Consider the following 21,338-nt stretch of genomic DNA (forward strand, 5'->3'; position numbering starts at 1 on the left):
CACGGTGCCAGAATTGAGGTCGGTGAGAGATTCTAACTGAATCGGACCAAAGAAGAGTTTCACGGCTTGTGAATGAAAATCGCTTCCAGACCCGAAAAAAACTGTTGCAAAAAATTGTAAATATGTGGTAAGATCTTATTGGACCAAACTACTCATGTCATCGATCCCTAATCTTGCACACTACTTAATCTAACTTAAACTAACTTACGCTATCGAACACACACACACACACACACACACACACACACACACACACACACACACACACATGCCCGAGGGTGGAGTCGAACCTCCGAAGCTCAGACTGGGGGAGCCGCCCGGACCGTGACAAGACCCCCTAGACCACGCGGCTACCCCGCACGGCCGATTGTTGCAGGCAGAGAATGATGGTAAATCCCAGACAGTTATCAAGGGAAGAAAGTGATGGGAACTGCTTGCAATGAACATCTGGATGAATTCATCTCGCAAGAGGCCATCGCCGAATAAAATCTGGACGCGTTTAATATGCTAGAGTTAACCGAATGTGGGCAATAGCTGACTGACGGAAAGTAATGTGGTCTGCCAAATTACGTTTTTCCCTTTATTCAAACGACCCATGTCGTCGGGTGCACCGGAGGCCAAATGAGGCATTTCATCTTGGATGTGTGCAAGGCCGGGTTCAAGCCAGAACTGGGTATGAAATGTTTTTGGGATGTTTGTCTTACCATCAATTGAGCCCGCTAACTGAGGTGTCCACTTACATGAACCACCACTTTCATTTAAACTTTCAGAACGATCGGGTATTGCCTTTCAGTCAAAATCTGCATGATGCATAGCTACTGATAGCTCTATTTTTCAAGACGAAGTTCATCAGGCTGGAAGTATATGTGAACGGTTTTGTTAACACTCCCTCACTTTATTACATACTGATGGTCCGGCAAAATCACCTGACTTGAACGCCAAAGAAAGTCGATGGAACTTGCTGGAACAGCGGGTGAAAGGCCTACATCAGTATCCTCGCAGTTTGGTGGAACAGAGCAATCAAATCCTCACCGAGCAGCTTAACCATCGTGGGACGTGCCTACAACATTGTGGACTCATTTCTTAACTGAATCCAGACGGTTATCAAGCCCAGGAATTGAATTACGCTGTATTACATGATGCATCTAATGATTTCTTTAGGGCTGAGTAGCTTTTTGCCTGCTGAACATATATTTCGCCAATAGGCCATTAGGCCTTCTCAGGATTATGGCGACCGTCAGACAACAGGAATCCAGAAGTTACGAACTAGAGTCTCCAACTTCCGTGATTGCCACTTTTAGTGACGTCCTTTCCTCTTCAAATCTGCTGCCTATTATTATACACTCCTGGAAATGGAAGAAAGAACACATTGACACCGGTGTGTCAGACCCACCATACTTGCTCCGGACACTGCGAGAGGGCTGTACAAGCAACGATCACACGCACGGCACAGCGGACACACCAGGAACCGCGGTGTTGGCCGTCGAATGGCGCTAGCTGCGCAGCATTTGTGCACCGCCGCCGTCAGTGTCAGCCAGTTTGCCGTGGCATACGGAGCTCCATCGCAGTCTTTAACACTGGTAGCATGCCGCGACAGCGTGGACGTGAACCGTATGTGCAGTTGACGGACTTTGAGCGAGGGCGTATAGTGGGCATGCGGGAGGCCGGGTGGACGTACCGCCGAATTGCTCAACACGTGGGGCGTGAGGTCTCCACAGTACATCGATGTTGTCGCCAGTGGTCGGCGGAAGGTGCACGTGCCCGTCGATCTGGGACCGGACCGCAGCGACGCACGGATGCACTCCAAGACCGTAGTATCCTACGCAGTGCCGTAGGGGACCGCACCGCCACTTCCCAGCAAATTAGGGACACTGTTGCTCCTGGGGTATCGGCGAGGACCATTCGCAACCGTCTCCATGAAGCTGGGCTACGGTCCCGCACACCGTTAGGCCGTCTTCCGCTCACGCCCCAACATCGTGCAGCCCGCCTCCAGTGGTGTCGCGACAGGCGTGAATGGAGGGACGAATGGAGACGTGTCGTCTTCAGCGGTGAGAGTCGCTTCTGCCTTGGTGCCAATGATGGTCGTATGCGTGTTTGGCGCCGTGCAGGTGAGCGCCACAATCAGGACTGCATACGACCGAGGCACACAGGGCCAACACCCGGCATCATGGTGTGGGGAGCGATCTCCTACACTGGCCGTACACCACAGGTGATCGTCGAGGGGACACTGAATAGTGCACGGTACATCCAAACCGTCATCGAACCCATCGTTCTACCATTCCTAGACCGGCAAGGGAACTTGCTGTTCCAACAGGACAATGCACGTCCGCACCCAACGTGCTCTAGAAGGTGTAAGTCAACTACCCTGGCCAGCAAGATCTCCGGATCTGTCCCCCATTGAGCATGTTTGGGACTGGATGAAGCGTCGTCTCACGCGGTCTGCACGTCCAGCACGAACGCTGGTCCAACTGAGGCGCCAGGTGGAAATGGCATGGCAAGCCGTTCCACAGGACTACATCCAGCATCTCTACGATCGTCTCCATGGGAGAATAGCAGCCTGCATTGCTGCGAAAGGTGGATATACACTGTACTAGTGCCGACATTGTGCATGCTCTGTTGCCTGTGTCTATGTGCCTGTGGTTCTGTCAGTGTGATCATGTGATGTATCTGACCCCAGGAATGTGTCAATAAAGTTTCCCCTTCCTGGGACAATGAATTCACGGTGTTCTTATTTCAATTTCCAGGAGTGTATTCATTACTGCAATATCTACAGTTTTCGATAACTTCAAACGCACTTCATCCTTTCTCAGTACTTCGGTAGGTGTATATGGGGTGGCCCTAAGGGAAACTGAATTTTCGCGTGATCATGATAGCAGATTAAAGCTTGTGTCTTGCACATTTTCAGTCTACGTATTATCAATATTTTTGAGCGAAAAAGAAAATAATATTTGTGAACAATATTCACTTCTCTGAAGCCTTACAAAGTTGTCATTTCTCCATTACTATGGGGGTAATGTGGCCAGTGCCATCGGAACGGCATCCTATATTTGTTGTCCTGATTTCTGAGCATATTTTCTAAGCATATTGATCCCCTAGTATCTGAAACAATGCGAAGCGGCTGGAGCAGACCTTTTGCAATTGGAATTTTTGTATTAGGCCATAACAGAATAGAGACGGTTTTAAATTATCTGAAATAATTAATTCAGAATCATCACAAAGGGACAGAATGACGAATTTAGATATATATATAAAAAGTTTTAGAAGACAATACGAACTTTAGTGGTTTGCGAGAGACATGCAAGTGACAAAATTTTATTGTGCTTAACACATTGACCACTTTTCCCAACGTGTACCGTAGCCATCATTCCCGATCGGACACGACGTCGGCGTTGTGCCTCACAGATAAAACTATCAAACCGAAAGACACGACAAAGAAGTACATTTGTAGACAATGATGTTTAAACATTGTTATGGTATAAAAATAATACACTACGTAAAGTGCGGTAACAAGAGCAAAGCAAATGAGTTACCTTGCATCAGACAACTGAAAATCAGAAAAGTGCTTACCACGAGGGTCGTTCGATAAGGAATGCCCCACTTTAAAAAACAAAAAATCCATTAATACACATAGACAAACGTCATTGTTGGTGCTTCGCATTCGATGTTTGTTCTGTGGGCCGATGAAGTTTCAAACCGTTCTGGCCGATGGCAGAGCAGTAGTACAGCGTCAAAATGGCGTCTACATACGACTTCCGTTAAAAACAGCGAGCTGTTATTGAAGTCTTGTGTGCAGGGAAAGAAACCGTAGTGAACGTCCATACACGTTTGTGTGCAGTGTACGGCGATGCTGCAGTTGATGGGAGTGCGTTTGGGCTATGGGTAAAGAAAGTTACAGCCTCAGGAAATGCAGAAACAGAGCTCCATGATCAGTCATGCTCGGGACGTCCTGTCACAGCCACTGCTCCAGACAAGCTGAATCGTGCGGATGCCATTATTCGTGCCGACCGGCACATCACTGCTCCACAATTGGTTCTACAGTTGTCAGTCAGTATTCGAAGTGCGTCTGCAAAGATCGAGACTCTGGGATATTCAAAGAAGTGCTCACGATGGATTCCACGAATGTTCACAGTGGACCACAGAATTCAAAGAAAGGCAATTTCATCTGATTTGTTGGAGCGTTTTGAGACTGACGGAGAGGCCTTTCTGTCACAGATCACACTTTGAAGATGATTAGAATGTCAGTCATGCAGTGAAAAGATGGCTATGCCTGCAGGACAAGAGCTTTTACCAGCAGGGAATACATGCTCTTCCACAGCTTTGGCGTACGGCCATAGAAGATGATGGAGACTACGTAGCAAAATAGGACATGGAGAAGAAATTCTGACTCTTAACAATCAATATGTTCTGAGATAAAAATGTGGGGCATTACTTATTGATCGACCCTTGTAAAAAATAATTGAACTAGCTTCGTCTGTCAGACTCACCAACGACAGTGATGTTGTATGTTAGAATCGGTTTGACCGTTTCTCTGCACGCATTAGGATTGCCAAGACCGAAAAATATGTATTGACCACTTTTCCCGATATGACCACATCACACCACATTCCCTTACCCTCTTCTTTCCTCACTGATTCTTCTTCTCTTAAACTTCATTTCAATCTTCACCATTACTAAATTGTTATCTGAGTCTATATCTGCTCCTGCGAACGCCTTACAATCCAATATTTGATTTCTGAATGTCTGTCTCACCATGATGTAATGACTGGATTAGATCAGTGTCTCCACCCTTTTTCAGGTATGTATATTATCTCCTCTTTAACATCAAAACCATTTAAAAATTGATTGTTTCTCACAGAGTAACGAAGAGATACGTGTTTTTAATAATCTGCAAAGGCAGAAAAACAAACAAATTCAAGAGGGAGCAGACTGGCGTGGCAGACGTTATTATGAATCTACTGAAAATGAAATTGTGGTGGGCAGACAGTGTAACCATGAGATTCGAGGGCAGGGGTACAAAGGAATTTGTATATCTGATCGCAGAAAATAAGAAAAGCCAACTGAAATCATCACCAAATCAGCTCCTACATCAGAAATTTACTGAATACTCAAGAAAATGTCTAATTGGGGCATGCATAAACACACAAAATGAAGTAATTGTGATGTGGGGAATGGCTTCAAATAAAACTCCGCCGAACAGCCTTCGAAGTCACAACGTTACCGACCGGCCACCGTGTCATTCTCAGCCCATAGGCGTCACTGGATGCGGACATGGAGGGGCATGTGGTCTGCACACCGCCCTCAGTTTACGAGACCGGAGCCGCTACTTCTCAATCAAGCAGCTCCTCAGTTTGCCTCACAGGGGCTGAGTGCACCCCGCTTGCCAACAGCGCTCGGCAGACCGGGTGGTCACCCATCCAAGTACTAGCGCAGCCCGGCAGCGCTTAACTTCGGTGATCTGACGGGAACCGTTGTTACCATTGCGGCAAGGCCGTTGGCGAATATCTTCAAATGGTACGGTAAAAAAGAAAATAGAATCGGTAATGAGCACGACCAGGAAGAAACGATCCCATTCCATGAACTTAAGACCAGAAGACGAGAAAACAAAATTAGTAAGAGAATATTATCAAAAATTCTCCCCAACAGAATGGTAGATACTTTAGACAAACAACTAGGAGAATATCAGCGTGGTTTTCGAAAGGGAAGATCCTGTGCAGAACAAATTTTTAACTTAAAGTCAATAATTCGCCATAGAATGTTAACCAGCAAACCACTACTAGTGTCATTTATAGATTTCAAGAAAGCATTTGATTGTATAGACAGAGAAACGATAGATAAGGTCATTAGAGAATTTGGTGTTAAATCAAAACTAGCAAACATAATTCGTGAAACACTAACAGGTACAGTATCTAAAGTCAAATTTATGGGAGAAGTATCTCAGCCTTTTGAAATAAAAACTGGTGTTAGACAAGGTGATGGTTTATCACCTTTACTGTTTAACTGTGTTCTAGAAAAATTGTAAGGATCTGGAATTCAGAGCTAAAAAATCACAAAATTGAACCAATAACTCTGGGAAGGAAAACAAATGGAATTAAGGTAAACTGCTTGGCTTTTGCGGATGATTTCGCAATACTCTCAGAAAACCTGACAGAAGCAGTTACTCAAATAAACATTCTGGAAAAATTAGCAAACAGAACTGGTCTGAAAACTTCAGCTGTAAAAACAAAATTCATGACAAATATGAAAAATGCACCAAAATACATAGAAACACTAATAGGTAAAATAGAGCTAGTAAATAAATTTAAATATCTTGGAGAAACTATGCAACAGAACGGACTAGAAAAATCTGCAATAGATGTAAGAATTAACAAAATGGAAAGAGCATATGGTTTGACCAAAAATATTTACAACAAGAAATGTATATCTAGAAAAACAAAACTAAAACACTACACCACAGTGGTACGACCAGAATGTTTATATGGATCTGAATGCCTAACGATGAACTATAAGATGGACAAACTAGAGGTTCTGGAAAGAAGGATTGTTAGAAAAATAATGGGTGCAATGAAAACTGCAGATGGTTGGAAAATAAGAAGTGTGAGGAGACCTACAAAAATATGGAGAAAATATCTGAAGTAATGGCCAAACGAAGATTAACCTTTTTTTGGACATCTCTACCGAATGGATGGAAATAGACTAACAAAACAAATACTCCTATATTTCTGGAAGAAGAAATCTACAATAGCTTGGATTACAGAAGTAAGAAAAGATCTTGAAAGAAACAACATCAAAGAATCAGAAATAGCACAAAGAAACCGTTTTAAAAACAAAATACTAAATTTGGAAGGCTTTCAAAGCAATCGGGAACAACATGGACAGAAGAAAGGAAGAGACTTCATGCGGAGAAAATGAGGGAATACTGGAAAAATAGGAAACAACAACAAAGGAAGAAGAGGAACTGAAGTTGTTAACGTGATCCTAGTTGGTCAATACGATTGTAAAAAAAAAAAAAAAAAAAAAAAAAAAAAAAAAAAAAAAAAAAATAGAAAACTTGTGGAACAGTAAGGTCAACGTTAAACATATTACAAAAATTAAGGAAAATATGGGATACCTCCAAATTACGGTGTATGATCCAACAGTATAAAGCAGGCAAACCCAAAATCAAGACACGAATACCGGATTACAGATGAAGATTAACAAAACGACTGCAGTAAGGGCGATCTCAAGAGAGAGAAACAAAAACTAATCTGACAGGCAAGAATTAGTGAGCAGACAGAAGACTAAAAGACCTTTTATGTAATGATTCACAAAGAGAATCCTTTTTCTTTTGCGTCATCAGTCTTCTGACTGATTTGATGCGGCCTGCCACGAATTCCACTCCCGTAGGCTACCAATCTCTCCATCTCAGAGGGGCACTTGCAACCTACATTCTCAATTATTTGCTGGGTGTATTCCAATTTCCTTCTTCTTCTACAGCTTTTACCCTCTACAGCTCCACCTAGTGCCATGGAAGTTATTCCTTGATGTCTTAACAGACGTCCTACCATCCTGTCCATTCTTCTTATCAGTGATTTAGATATATTCCTTTCCTCAACGATTGTCCAGAGGCCCTCCTCGTTCCTTACCTTAACAGTCCATCTAATTTTCAATTGTAGCAACACATCTCAAATGCTTCGATTCTCTTCTGTTCCGATTTTCCCACAGTCCATGTCTCACTACCATACGAATGCTGGCCTCAAACGGACGTTCTCGAAAAATTTCTTCCTCAAGGTAAGGTCTATATTTGATAATAGTAGATTTCTCTTCTTCAGGAATAACATTTTTGTCAGTGCTAGTCTGCTTGTTATGTTCTGCTTTCTCCGTCCGCCTTGAGTAAATTTACTGTCTTGCTAGCCAAATTCTTTAACTTCATCTGCTTCGTGATCACCAATACTGATGTTAATTTTCTCACTGATCTCTTTTCTGCTACTTCTCTACTTTTGCCTTTCTTCGATTTACTCTCAGTCCATATTCTGCACTCATTAGACCGTTCAGTCCATTTAACACATCCTGAAATTCGTCTTCACTTTCAATAAGGATAGAGATGTCATCAGCGATCTTATCGTCGATATCCTTCAGCCTTGAACTGTAATTCCACTCTTCAAACTTTCTCTTATTTTCGTCATTGCTCCTTCGATGTATGGATTGAACAGTAGTGGCGGAAGACTACATTCCTCTCTTATGCCCTTTTTAATCTGAGCTCTTCGTTATTTGGCTTCGACTCTTATTGTTTCATCTAGGCTCTTACCTTTCCCTATAGCTCACCCCGATTTGTTTTTAGACTTTCGGACAACTTGCACCATTCTACTTTCTCGAATGTTTTTTACAGGTCGACAAACCCTATGAATCTGTCTTAATTTTTCTTTAGTCTTTCTTCCATCATTAACTGCAAAGTCAGAACTAACTCTCTGTTGCCTGTACCTTTCCTAAAGCCAAACTGATCGTCATATAACGCATCCTCAGTTTTATTTTCCGTTCATATGTATATTATTCTTGTGAGTAACTTGGATGCATGAGCTGCTACGCTGATTGAGCGATAATTGTCGACCTTGTCGGCTCTTGTAATCTCTGGAATGGTGTGGATCACGTTATTCCGAAAGTCAGATGGTATTTTAAGTCTTCCAAAGCTCTTTCAAATTCTGCTTCTAATACTGGATCCCCTACCTTTTCTATATCGCATCCCATTTCTTCTTCTCTACTTCATCAAATAAGTCTTTCCCCACATAAAGGCCTTCAATGAACTCTCTCTACCCATCTGCTCTCTCCTCTGCACTTAGCAGTAGAATTCCCATCGCGCTCTTAATATTAGCACCCTTGCTTTTAATTTCACCGAAGGTTGTTTTGACTGTTCTGTATGTTGAAGCAGTCCTTCCGACAATCATTTCTTTTTCGATTTCTTCACACTCTTCATTCAGCCATTTCGCCTTAGCTTCGGCGCACTTCCAGTTCATTCGTTCCCAAGTGACTTGTATTTCTGTATTCCTGAATTTCCCCAAACATTTTTGTTTTTCCTTCCTTCATTCTGAAGTATTTCTTCTGTTACACACGGCTCGCGACGTCACCATGTATATCTGAATTGTCGTTGTCGGTATTTGTTTGCCGTCGATTCTAATGAGAACGATTCTATCACTAAACTTTCGACAATAACTGTCTCTCCCTGTCGTACACTCCTATATGTACCGAATTCTATTTCCGTCATAGAGTTTTATGGTTCAAATGGCTCTGAGCACTATGGGACAACATCCGAGGTCATCAGTCCCCTAGAACTTAGAACTACTTAAACCTAACTAACCTAAAGACATCACACACATCCATGCCCGAGACAGGATTCGAACCTGCGACCGGAGCGGTCGCGAGGTTCTAGACTGAAGCATTTTCTGCTGCTGTTGATATTATCCTGTGCTCGTCTGACCTTAAATCCTTGTCTTCTTTCCATTTCACTTCGCTGACCACACTGTATCTAGAGTGAGCCTTAGCATCATCTCCAGTTTCAAATTTTCCAGCTTCCCTATCACGTTCAAACGTCTGATATTCTACACCCTGACTAGAAGAACGTTATCCTTTCGTTGGTTATTCAAGCTTTTTCTTATGCACACCTCCACCTTGGCAGTCCCGTCCCGGGGATCCTAATGGAGGCCTAGTGTGGAATCTCTTGCCAACGGAGAGATCGTCATGACATTTTTTCAATTACAGGCCACGTGTTCTGTGGCTACACTATGTCTTTAATGCCGTGTTTTCGATTGCCTTCAGCCGGCCACTGTGGCCGAGCGGCTCTAGACGCTTCAGTCCGGAACCGCGCTGCTGCTACGGTCGCAGGTTCGAATCCTGCCTCGGGCATGGATGTGTGTGAAGTCCTTAGGTTAGTTTGGTTTAATTAGTTCTAAGTCTAGGAGACTGATGACCTCAGATGTCAAGTCGCATAGTGCTTACAGCCATTTGAACCATTCCATTGCCTTCTGCATCCTCGCGCTGTTGATCGTTGCTGATTGTTCCACCTTTACCGGTAGTTTCCCACCGCTAGGGGAAGAGAGTACCCTGAAAGTCAGTCCGCTCCTCCACCCTCTTTAACAAGTCCTTTGGCGGATTGATGGTGACTTCTTACTCCGGAAGCCTTCGGCCGCCTCGGCTGATTTTTAATCAGAAATTAAGTGGTGGCGGGATTAGAGCCTGGGACTGATTATTGGTGAAAGACGCTATCCCTAGACTGAAGGATATAAAATAAATAAGCATGTGCCTTAGCGACAACTTAATGAAAGTTCAGTTGATGTAATTGGAAAATATGCAGGAGCAGCATGATTGTCAACAGATGAGGACCGTAATGTTTGGAAGGGGTTAATCATAATAATCCGACTCAGTATGTGCGTTTTACTGTCCAATTTACCCTCTTGCATACTGCATAGCTATTGCATATATTTTTATTTTCAACTTGTTTCGTAAGGTTACTTTACACCCACATCATTCAATACCTTCGATAACCATATTCTGATATTCCTTACCTTTGACATTATCGAAAATTTGAAACAGATGGGCTCACAATACGTTTCGAAATTATCGATTCCTACTAGTACAAGTAATATCATAATGTCTGTAATCGGAACTACAGCAGGTCAAAGGTCTCTCTTAATCTTAAAAAAAAGTATGCCTCGTTGAGAGACCAAGCACATCATTGTGCCGTACCACTGCCTAGACGATGTACAGCGTTCGCAAAATATCTCATGCAACTTAAAACCGGGTTCACACACGCAACAAAAGTGTCGCCACAGCTAGCGACATACTGAAGTTGCATTGCAGTCGCATGTGTGGCGCAACTTAAGAGACGCAGCTTTTGTCACACCACGAAAAGTTCAGCTTGATTGTTCTTTGTTGGAACATTTTCCCCACTACTGCATCTTGATGGCAGTATTTCGAAACACAAACATTCAAATCTGAAACACAAACATTCAGATTTGTGGTGTAATTGCTGCTGTACGCCATTCGACTTCAGTGTTTTTTTTTATTTCATTTCTGGAAAAAGTGAAAACAATGGTCGGCAAGAACACTTTCGCTGCTTCTAAAAATTGCATGAACAGCAACCTATGTCTGACATTCTGCAGCACTGCGTGTGTGCGTGCAATATCTGCGAACCAATGATGTATCCCCCAGTCCTAAAATGTTTTTGAATAAATAAAGAAACTTAATACATTTAATAAAAAAACGAGTCATATAAACTTCGTAATTTGGGAGACCAAGCATTATATAAATTGTGACTTATACGCAGGAAATAATTCCAGAGTGTGACGTGTCAGCTGTTAAGCTAAAAATTAGTTATTCGAAATTCCTGTAGCAACGAATATAATAAGACTTTAAAATCTTGGAAGAATGGCGTGTCTACCAATAATATTTACATGTCACCTTTTGGTTGGTTTGCGATTGCAAAAAAATGGTTCAAATGGCTCTGAGCACTATGGGACTTAACATCTGGGGTCATCAGTCCCCTAGAACTTAGAACTACTTAAACCTAACTAACCTAAAGACATCACACACATCCATCCCCGAGGCAGGATTCGAACCTGCGACCGTAGCAGTTGCGCGGTTCCGGACTGAAGCGCCTAGTTGCGATTGCAGACAGCATTTTCGTCTCTGAGTGTTATTTCTTTTATAACTGTGTTTATTTCGCATGATTTATTACAGTGCGAAATCTATTCTCAGATCCAACATTGGGGTTTTGTCTTCCTTGTATTTAACTCACGTCACATCTCTAAGGCCATAACCTGCAATATGATATTCATACCCGCCCGTATGATTTCAATTGATGCCATACCGAAAACTCTGCAGAGTTCGTGGCGTCCGGTGAGAACGATAGCTCATTTTGCCACTGCGGCAAACCACAAGCTGTGGCCCTACATCAGATGTGTGTGTGAACCCGGCTTAAAATAGGCAACCAAATGTACGTCACCTGCTTCTTCGTGGAAGATATAAATTGTGTTACCTGCCTTAAGGTGCATGAAATATTTACCGGTCGAATTTTGTTTTGCTCAACATATAAAAGCTGTGAGTTGTTTATAGAAGCTTCCGTTTTTCGCTTCTCAACCGCCGTAGTTCACGGTCTTTTCCCTCGAGTCCGCGACTTTCTTGACATTTATCACTCATTTTGTAATGACAGTGGCACGTAAAGTGCCCTCCGCCACACACCGTTGGGTGGGTTGCGGAGTATAAATGTAGATGTAGATGTAGATGTAGATTTTCTAGGCACTCCGTCTCCCTCCTTTTTTCCAGACATTCAACGACGGAATTTTTATGTGTGACAATGTCACTGGGCTATAATTGCTGGCGATTGGCCTGAACGTTCTGGACAATTCGAGCGAATGATTTGACCAACCCGATCGCCATCCATGAATATCATCTAACATAAGGGATATACTCGAGATGTCAGTTCATGCACAAAACCCTGCACTGTTTACACTTCCGCAGTTAACTACAGCTGTGGAGGCCGCATGGCTCAATATTTCTGCAGGGGACTTCCAACGACTTGTTGATCCGATGCCACGTCGAATTACATTTACATCTACATTTATACTCCGCGAGCCACCGAACGGTGTGTGGCGGAGGGCACTTTACGTGCCACTGTCATTAACCGCTTTCCTGTTTCAGTCGCGTATGGTTCGCGGGAAGAGCGATTGCCGGAAAGCCTCCGTGAGCGCTCGAATCTCTCTAAAAAATATTACATTCGTGATCACCCCGGGAGGTATAAGTAGGAGGAAGAAGTATATTCGATACCTCATCCAGAAACGCACCCTTTCGAAACCTGGACAGCAAGCTATACCGCGATGCAGAGCGACTCTCTTGCAGAGTCTGCCACTTGAGTTTGCTAAACATTTCCCTAACGCTATCACTCTTACCAAATAACCCTGTGACGAAACCCGCCGCTCTTCTTTGGATCTTCTCTATCTCCTCTGTCAACCGGGCCTGGTACGGATCCCATACCGATGAGCAATACTCAAGTATAGGTCGAACGAGTGTTTTGTAAGCCACCTCCTTTGTTGATGGACTACATTTTCTAAGGACTTTCCCAATGAATCTCAACCTGGCACCCGCCTTAACAACAATTAATTTTATATGATCATTCCACTTCAAATCGTTCCGCACGCATACTCCCAGATATTTTACAGAAGTAAGTGCAACCAATGTTTGTTCAGCTATCATATAATCATACAATAAAGGATCCTTCTTTCTATGTTTTCGCAATACATTACATTTGTCTATGTTAACGGTCTCCACCAAGTGCCTATCCGCTGCAGATCTTCCTGCATTTCACTGCAATTTTCTAATGCTGCAACTTCTCTGTATACTACAGCATCAACCGCGAAAAGCCGCATGGAACTTCCGACACTATTTACTAGGTCATTTATATATAATGTCAAAAGCAATGGTCCCATAACACTCCCCTGTGGCACGCCAGAGGTTACTTTAACGTCTGTAGACGTCTCTGCATTGAGAATAACATGCTGTGTTCTGTTTGCTAAAAAGTCTTCAATCCAGCCACACAGCAGGTCTGATATTCCGTAGGCTCTTACTTTGTTTATGAGGCGACAGTGGGGAACTGTATCGAATGCCTTCCGGAAGTCAAGGAAAATGGTATCTACCTGGGAGCCTGTATCTAGTATTTTCTGGGTCTCATGAACTGTAAGTAGGCTGTTTATGTTTTCGCTATGTAAGTAGGCTGTTTATGTTTTCGCTATGTAAGTAGGCTGTTTTATGTTTTCTCTATGTAAGTAGGCTGTTTATGTTTTCTTATTGGCAACGTTACGTAGCGCTCACTATGAAAATCACTGGCTGTGCTGTGTGCAGTCTGTGGCTAGTTTGCATTGTTGTCTGCCATTGTAGTGTTGGGCAGCGGCAGCTGGCTGTGAACAGCGCGTAGCGTTGCGCAGTTGGAGGTGAGCCGCCAGCAGTGGTGGATGTGGGGAGAGAGATGGCGGAGATTTGTAATTTGTCATGAACTGATATATATATTATGACTTGTGATGATATTAAGGTAAATACATTGTTTGTTCTCTATTAATATCTTTCATTTGCTAACTATCCCTATCAGTAGTTAGTGCCTGCCATAGTTTGAATCTTTTATTTAGCTGGCAGTAGTGGCGCTCGCTGTATTGCAGTAGCTTGAGCAGCGAAGATTTTTGTGAGGTAAGTGATTTGTGAAAGGTATAGTTTAATGTTAGTCAGGGCCATTCTTTTGCAGGGATCTTTGATAGTCAGATTGCGTTGCGCTAAAAATATTTTGTGTCAGTTTAAGGACAGTCGTGTATAAATTGTTCAAAGGGGACGTTTCATATGGCGACCCTTAGCCTAGGATACCTCACTGGAATCTTCTGATTTTTTTCTTGTAGTTTGTGTATTTAGTGTAGCTTTTGTTTATTGCTAGCGCGTAATTGTAGAGAGAATCTCCTTTGTAGTTGCAGTCTTTCATTGTTGTACTGTAAAACAGTTGTGGCATGCATGTAGATTTGCACCAAGTATTTCGCAGCTGCGCTGGTAATTAACTAGATATTATTTTCAGTGCTATGTTAATGTGTTCTTTTATTTTTGATCTTCAAATTGTGTTTTTCTGTGTTGTCGTGTGAAATACTGTGACAATAATGGCGTGTGAAAAACGTAACACTAGGCTCCAAACTAAACTGAGAAATAATAGTGATGACGAGCGTAGCTTATCAGCGCCGCCGAGTAATGAATTTACTAATGTTCAAAGTAGTAATTTGGTAACTGTGCAGAGGGAAATGGAGCGGGCGTCAAACAATGGCGTGGACAGTGAAACAATTAGTGAAGAGGGAAGTATTATCGATCGACCGGTCGGCAATAGCTCGCCTCAGGAAGCCGAAATGACACGACACGATCTCGCAAATACTGTCGATTCAGGTTTTGGATCCTCGCCGTTTTCTCGAATAAGTCAAGACACATTTTCTGCTTGTCAAAATGTGAATGTTTCCGGTGTAAATTCACTGCCGAAAAGCACTGAGGAACATGTTTCAGACACCAATGCGTTGTTATTACAATTAATACAACAAATGGGACAGACACAGCAAAAGCTTCAAAAGTTAGACACAGTGGAACAAAATCTCAAAAAGTTAGACACAATGGAACAAAATCTTCAAAAGTTAGACACTACACTTGAACAAACACGTGAAGATTTAACCACTGAGTTACATAACATTGAATCGAAATGTCAAAAAGTCTGTAATGACGTAAAAACACAAATTTGTGAGCATTTTCAACCTATTTTTTCGCGGCATGAAAATGCATTACAGAATCATGAAGCAGCCATAAAAGAACTGCAAATTATTGTTCATGAAAATCATGAGACCTTGCAAGCTAAATTTGACTCAGTTGCATCTACCGATTCGGTTACGCAACTTGCAAAAACTCAGGTAAACTTTAAGGACACAGTAGATACTCTGAAACTTGGTTCAGAAAAACACACTGAAGAAATAAGTACACTATCGGAGAAAGTAGCCGAACTTTCGGATCAGGTCACTAACTTATCTACAAAGGTAGATGATGATCTGAATGACACAAGACCCGTAGCCTTCACTGACACAGAAGAGTATGAACAAATAAGAAAATTCAAACAAAATCAGAATCAAATTAATACACAACACCAAAGAGAAATCCGGGAAGTACAAGATCAGCTGACACAGGTAATACAAGAATTACGTATTTCAGAGGACACTCGCGCTCCAACACGGGAAGAGGGACTTAGAAACACGGAAAAGCCGCAAAATAATAACACAGGGCATTTCGGAAATTATGAAAGAAATTGGCAATGTGCACCGAATTTTGAGATGGAACGGCCGACACGACCTAACAATGACCGATATGCGACTCGCCGACATGACGATTTTGACTATAAGCTGTTCATTACTACACGTAAATTCAAAACATTTAAGAATTCTGGCAACGACATTCATCCACAAGCATGGCTCCATCAATTCTCTCATTGTTTTCCTCCCAACTGGTCATTGGAGCACAGGTTAGAATTTATGTGTGGCTACTTAGAGAATGAACCAGCTGTAAGAATGCGATCGGTCATTCACGATTGCCACAGTGAAGGAGAATTTTACCATGCCTTCCTCTCAGCGTATTGGTCTCAAGCCACACAAGACCGCGTAAAACATGGTATCATAATGATGAAACATTTCGAACAATCTGAATTCTCCAGTCTTGTGAAATATTTTGAAGACATGTTGCATAAGAATCAGTATCTGTCAAATCCATACAGCCCCTCAGAACTCATCCGCATTTGCTTAATCAAATTACCTGAACATTTACGACACATTATTTTGGCAGGACGTTGCAAAGACGACATTGAAACTTTTCAGGGACTGTTACAAGAACTGGAAAGTGACACTGACAATCGCGGAACGCAGGAGCACAACAATTACAGATCACATCAGTCGCAATTCCGCGATGAAAGAAATAATAACTGGACGCGACAAGGCTATTCTCACAACACAAATCGTGACCAAAATAGACACCACCCGTATGACAACCGTTGGCAGAGTAGTAATAACTACAGGGAAAGATCACCTCTCCGTGGTAATGACTTTCACAGAGACAATAAGAGAAACAGACAATATGGGAACCAAAATAAATACTATCAAGGGAGACAGAATAACTTTAGACGCAACGGACCAGCGCGCAGTTACGATTCAGGGAGAAATTCTCCACCATGTGACCGACAAGAAAGAAACTATGGAATCTACCGACATGACGACAGACGATATGATCGTAACGACAGACCTGAATTGCATCAGAACTGGCGGGATTCAAACAGAGCAGGGCCCTCTCGTCACGGTGAATTTGTAGAAGTTAGGTCTCCAAATCCCAATAACGACGCGCGCCAACAAAGAGACAATAGGCAATGACTCACACCGCTGGCAGCAACAAAACGTACTTATGAAATTGATGACGGAGCTGCCGTAGCTAGTAATTACGTAAAAATGGAAGACATTAGGGACATCTTACTCCAGGAACACGACGTAAAACTTAACAACATTGCATATCCTGTGATTCACATTACTGTAAATGACGTAAAATTTACGGCAGTACTTGACTCTGGCAGTCCCATCTCAGTAATTAGTGAAACAGCCTTTAGCAAATGCAACAAATCGAACGATTGCCCCACACTTCCGTTACGTAAGATTAAATTACAAGGTGCAATCTTTGGAAAAAGTGTAGATGTACGCCAACAAACCAATTTAGAATTCTTTTGTCAAAGCCACAGCTTCTCTATGAACTTTCTCATTGTTCCACTATTGTCGACGGAAATTATATTGGGAGTAGACTTTTTGAATGAATGCAAAGCAATCTTAAACTTTCACGATGCTGAAATAAGTTTAGAGAAAGAAGGTAAGTCAATAGCTTTGAAATTTGAAGATTGGCTCTCAAACCATGACGAGGAAATTAATCGGCTTTACCTTCTGTTAGACAACAGTTCGGACTTTTCTACGGAACTAGACACTAACAATCACTCTGCAAGTACTGACAGGGATGATATCGACGGCGCATTTGACACTAATAAGTTAATTCAGAATAAAATTCAAACAATTGAGAATTGTAATGACACTGATAGGCAGGACCTTTTTGAGATTTTACAAGCACATTCCACAGTTTTTACTCACAAAACAGGAACAATCAAGGGATTTCAATACCAATTTCGTGTTCGTGAGCATACTAAATTTTGTGTTAGACCATACGTAATTCCGGCGCATTATAGGGACCGTGTTAGAACAGAAATACAATCTATGCTTAATGAGGGCATTATTGAGCCTGCAGTAAGCTCATACAACAATCCATTACATGTTGTTGAGAAGAAAAATGGATCGATCAGGCTTGTCTTAGATTCGAGACAAATCAATACGATCATTATTCCTGAAACAGACAGGCCGCAAACGTTAGAAGAACTTCTTCAAAATTTTAATGGTGTAAAAGTGTTGTCTTCCATTGCTCTCAGATCCAGCTTTTATCAGATCGAACTTCATCCAGAATGTAGAAAATACACAGCTTTCCTTTGTTTCGGCGTTTGTTATCAGTTTCGGAAACTTCCCTTTGGTTTGAACATTTCTTCGGCAGCATTCATTCGTGGGCTAAATTCCATATTACCTGAATTCTTAAAACGTCACATCACCTTATATGTAGACGATATTCTGATAGCAGAAGCCTCATGGGAACAACACAATCGCATCCTCAACAGCGTGTTACATATTTTTGCAGAATCTGGAATTACAGTTAACTTGGAAAAGTCTGAATTCGGTAGGTCAAAGGTGAGGTTTTTGGGACATATTATTTCTTCAGAAGGCATTCAGCCGGATCTTGAAAAGTTAGAAGCAATCAGAGCCATTCCAGTTCCATCCACAAAAAGACAAGTTCGCAGTTTTCTAGGTCTCGTAAATTTTTACCGTCGTTTTCTGAATATGCAAATTCTTGTTACACCAAAACTTTGTTCTCTCACTGGAAAAAATACTATTTGGAACTGGGACGAACAAGCACAGTTGGAATTCGATTCTTTAAAAGAAGCGTTACTTCATGCGCCAATATTAGCTCATCCAGATCTATCACAAGATTTCTGCCTTAGCACGGATTCTTCTAAAGTCGGTCTTGGTGCCCATTTATTTCAAGAAGCCATAGAAAATGGCATTACTGTTCAGAAAACCATTGCTTTTGCTAGCCGAGTGCTAACCAAATCTGAAAAAAATTATTCCGTTACTGAATTAGAAGCTTTAGCTATCGTTTGGGCATTTAACAAATTCCGTTTCTTTCTTTCTGGTAAGCACGTAAAAGTATACAGTGATCATCGTGCATTACAATTTCTTATGTCCTCAAAATTAAATCATGACAGGTTAAAACGTTGGGCATTGTTTCTGCAAGAATTCCGCTTCACAATAGTCTACATTCCCGGCAAGGAGAACATTGTTGCGGACGCACTGTCACGCGCACCGGCTGGGCTTGAGAAAAGTAACACAGAAGGCAACCTCGAGAAAAATTTCAGTATTCTTTACATTCAGAAAGTCGCCTTTGAAAACTTCATCACCACATCATTAAAGGACATTGCTCATGAACAAGATAAAGATCCGATTTGGAAGGACATCAAGAGCAAATGGCATGAAAAGGCACACACGCAGATTCGGCATTATTATCTGGTTAGAAACAACATACTCTTCAAACGCTGCACTGTTGATGACAAGCTATGGGTACTTTGCATTCCAGACGATTTTGTTAATAAGCTCATTTGGTACATTCATTTCAGCTACGCACATTTTGGTCCACGAAAATGTTATCATATTCTTCGAACGACTTGTTATTTTAACAATATGGAAAAAAGAATTCGAAGAGTCTTGTCTATTTGTAAACTTTGTCAAAAGGCGAAACCATCTACTGTCTCACATCGTGCTCCGTTGTTTCCTATTATTCCTTCTAAATTAAAAGAATTTGCGGCTGTTGATCTTTTGGGACCGCTTGTCAGAACATCCAATGGATTTTCGTACGTTCTAGTCGCTGTTGAACTTACTTCAAAATTTGTTTCTTTCACACCGTTACGTAAAGCCACTGGACGGTCTGTATCCAACGCCTTTGTTAAAAATTTCTTACGTGAAGTTGGACACGTTAGCAAAGTCATTTCAGATAACGGACCGCAATTCAGATCTGCTGTTTGGTCACGTATGCTTCGCAACCATAAAATCAAACCTGTTTTTATTTCATTGTACTCACCACATTGTAACCCCTCCGAACGGATTATGAAAGAAATCAATAAGCTTTGTAGACTTTATTGTCACAGAAAGCATCAGCATTGGGACAGATATTTACACTTATTTCAAAACGTGCTGAATGAAATGCCTCACGACTCCACTGCTTTACCACCTACTCTTGTACTGAAGAATGAAGAACCACCGAACAGAATCAGAGAGCTTGTACCTTTCCCGAATACACGTAAACTTCGACACAAAGACATAATTGATTTGGCTCTTAAAAACATAAAATCTGCAGCAGACAAAAGGAGAAAACTACACGGTAAAGCAAATGCAAAGAAGTTGTATATTGGTCAGAAAGTTCTCATTAAAGCTCATTCATTGTCACATAAGAAGAAACACTTGAGTCACAAATTCTTTCTAGTTTACAATGGACCTTACAGAATCCGACGTATACCACATGATAATTGCGTTGAAGTTGAAACTCTGCGTACTAGGAAGAGTAAAGGTTTACACCACATTTCACATGTAAAACCGTTTATTGAAAGATAATCTGCTTTTTAACTTAGTCTTTGTCATAAAACTTTTCGCTTCACATTACTAATATGCTTTGTCAGACTTAGAATCTGTTAACATACAACAATGTTTGAAGTTAGATATCCAGCCAAGAACCAAGAGAAATAATTTAAACAGAAATTACGAATGCATTATTATTGCGAACAGACGACACAGTGTAATTGTGTGTGTACATTCTTGCTTGTTAGTTGCACGATTAGAACATTTACCAGTACTGCTAATGAGATTTTAATGCAACATTTTGGTTTATTTGAAAATACATTCTGAATTTAAAGTGCTTTCTGAGAGATACCAGATGACACAGAGGTTAGTTTATGTGACAGCTACACGATTTTATCACGACGCTACTAATGAGTGACAATTTACAATGTTGATTTTGCGGTGTTTCTGTTTTATATCTGCACAGTTTTCTGAATTCTTCTGGAAAGAAAAACATGTTTTAGTAGTAACTTTTGTGGTATAGCAACAATGAGACAGCCTTTTTCGTGGCACAACATTACGTTACTGTACAGTACTTTCTTCATCACGCCAATAAGCATTATAACTACGATATCTATACGCAAAGCATTTCACTTTTGTTTATCATGAGGTAAGTACATTGACTTTAGCAGAACTTTGCTTACAGAGGACGATAACTACGACAGTTCCACAGAATTATCTTACAGCAAGACGCGCATTTAGCGCTACAGGACACGCATTTGAGTGATTAATCTTATACTTAAAACACTTATTTTCAAAGATTTTTTAATTACAAAGAAAGTTTTCTGTGATACATTTCATTCCATTGCTGTAATTTGTAACACCTGAGGGTATAATTACGTTTATCCTCAGGGGGGTACACACTTACTTTGTGTACCATGTGTGTGGCAACCACAAGGAACCCTAGCTAATATGGTATTTGCTTATACAACTTTACACATCGGTACCTTATTTCTCTAACACACAAATTACACAGCTATCTGATTATTTAACTGAGAGAGACAAACATTTATTTTACTGCATCAG

At 41.5% G+C, this 21,338-nt stretch overlaps 1 pseudogene; it reads right to left on the bottom strand.

The window, feature by feature from the left end:
• Nucleotides 1-5,378: 5,378 nt before the first annotated feature.
• Nucleotides 5,379-5,496, bottom strand: LOC124722405 (annotated as a pseudogene).
• Nucleotides 5,497-21,338: the final 15,842 nt, after the last annotated feature.

The sequence above is a fragment of the Schistocerca piceifrons genome, chromosome 1 (genome assembly GCF_021461385.2).
Source record: "Schistocerca piceifrons isolate TAMUIC-IGC-003096 chromosome 1, iqSchPice1.1, whole genome shotgun sequence".
Classification (NCBI taxonomy): domain Eukaryota; kingdom Metazoa; phylum Arthropoda; class Insecta; order Orthoptera; family Acrididae; genus Schistocerca; species Schistocerca piceifrons.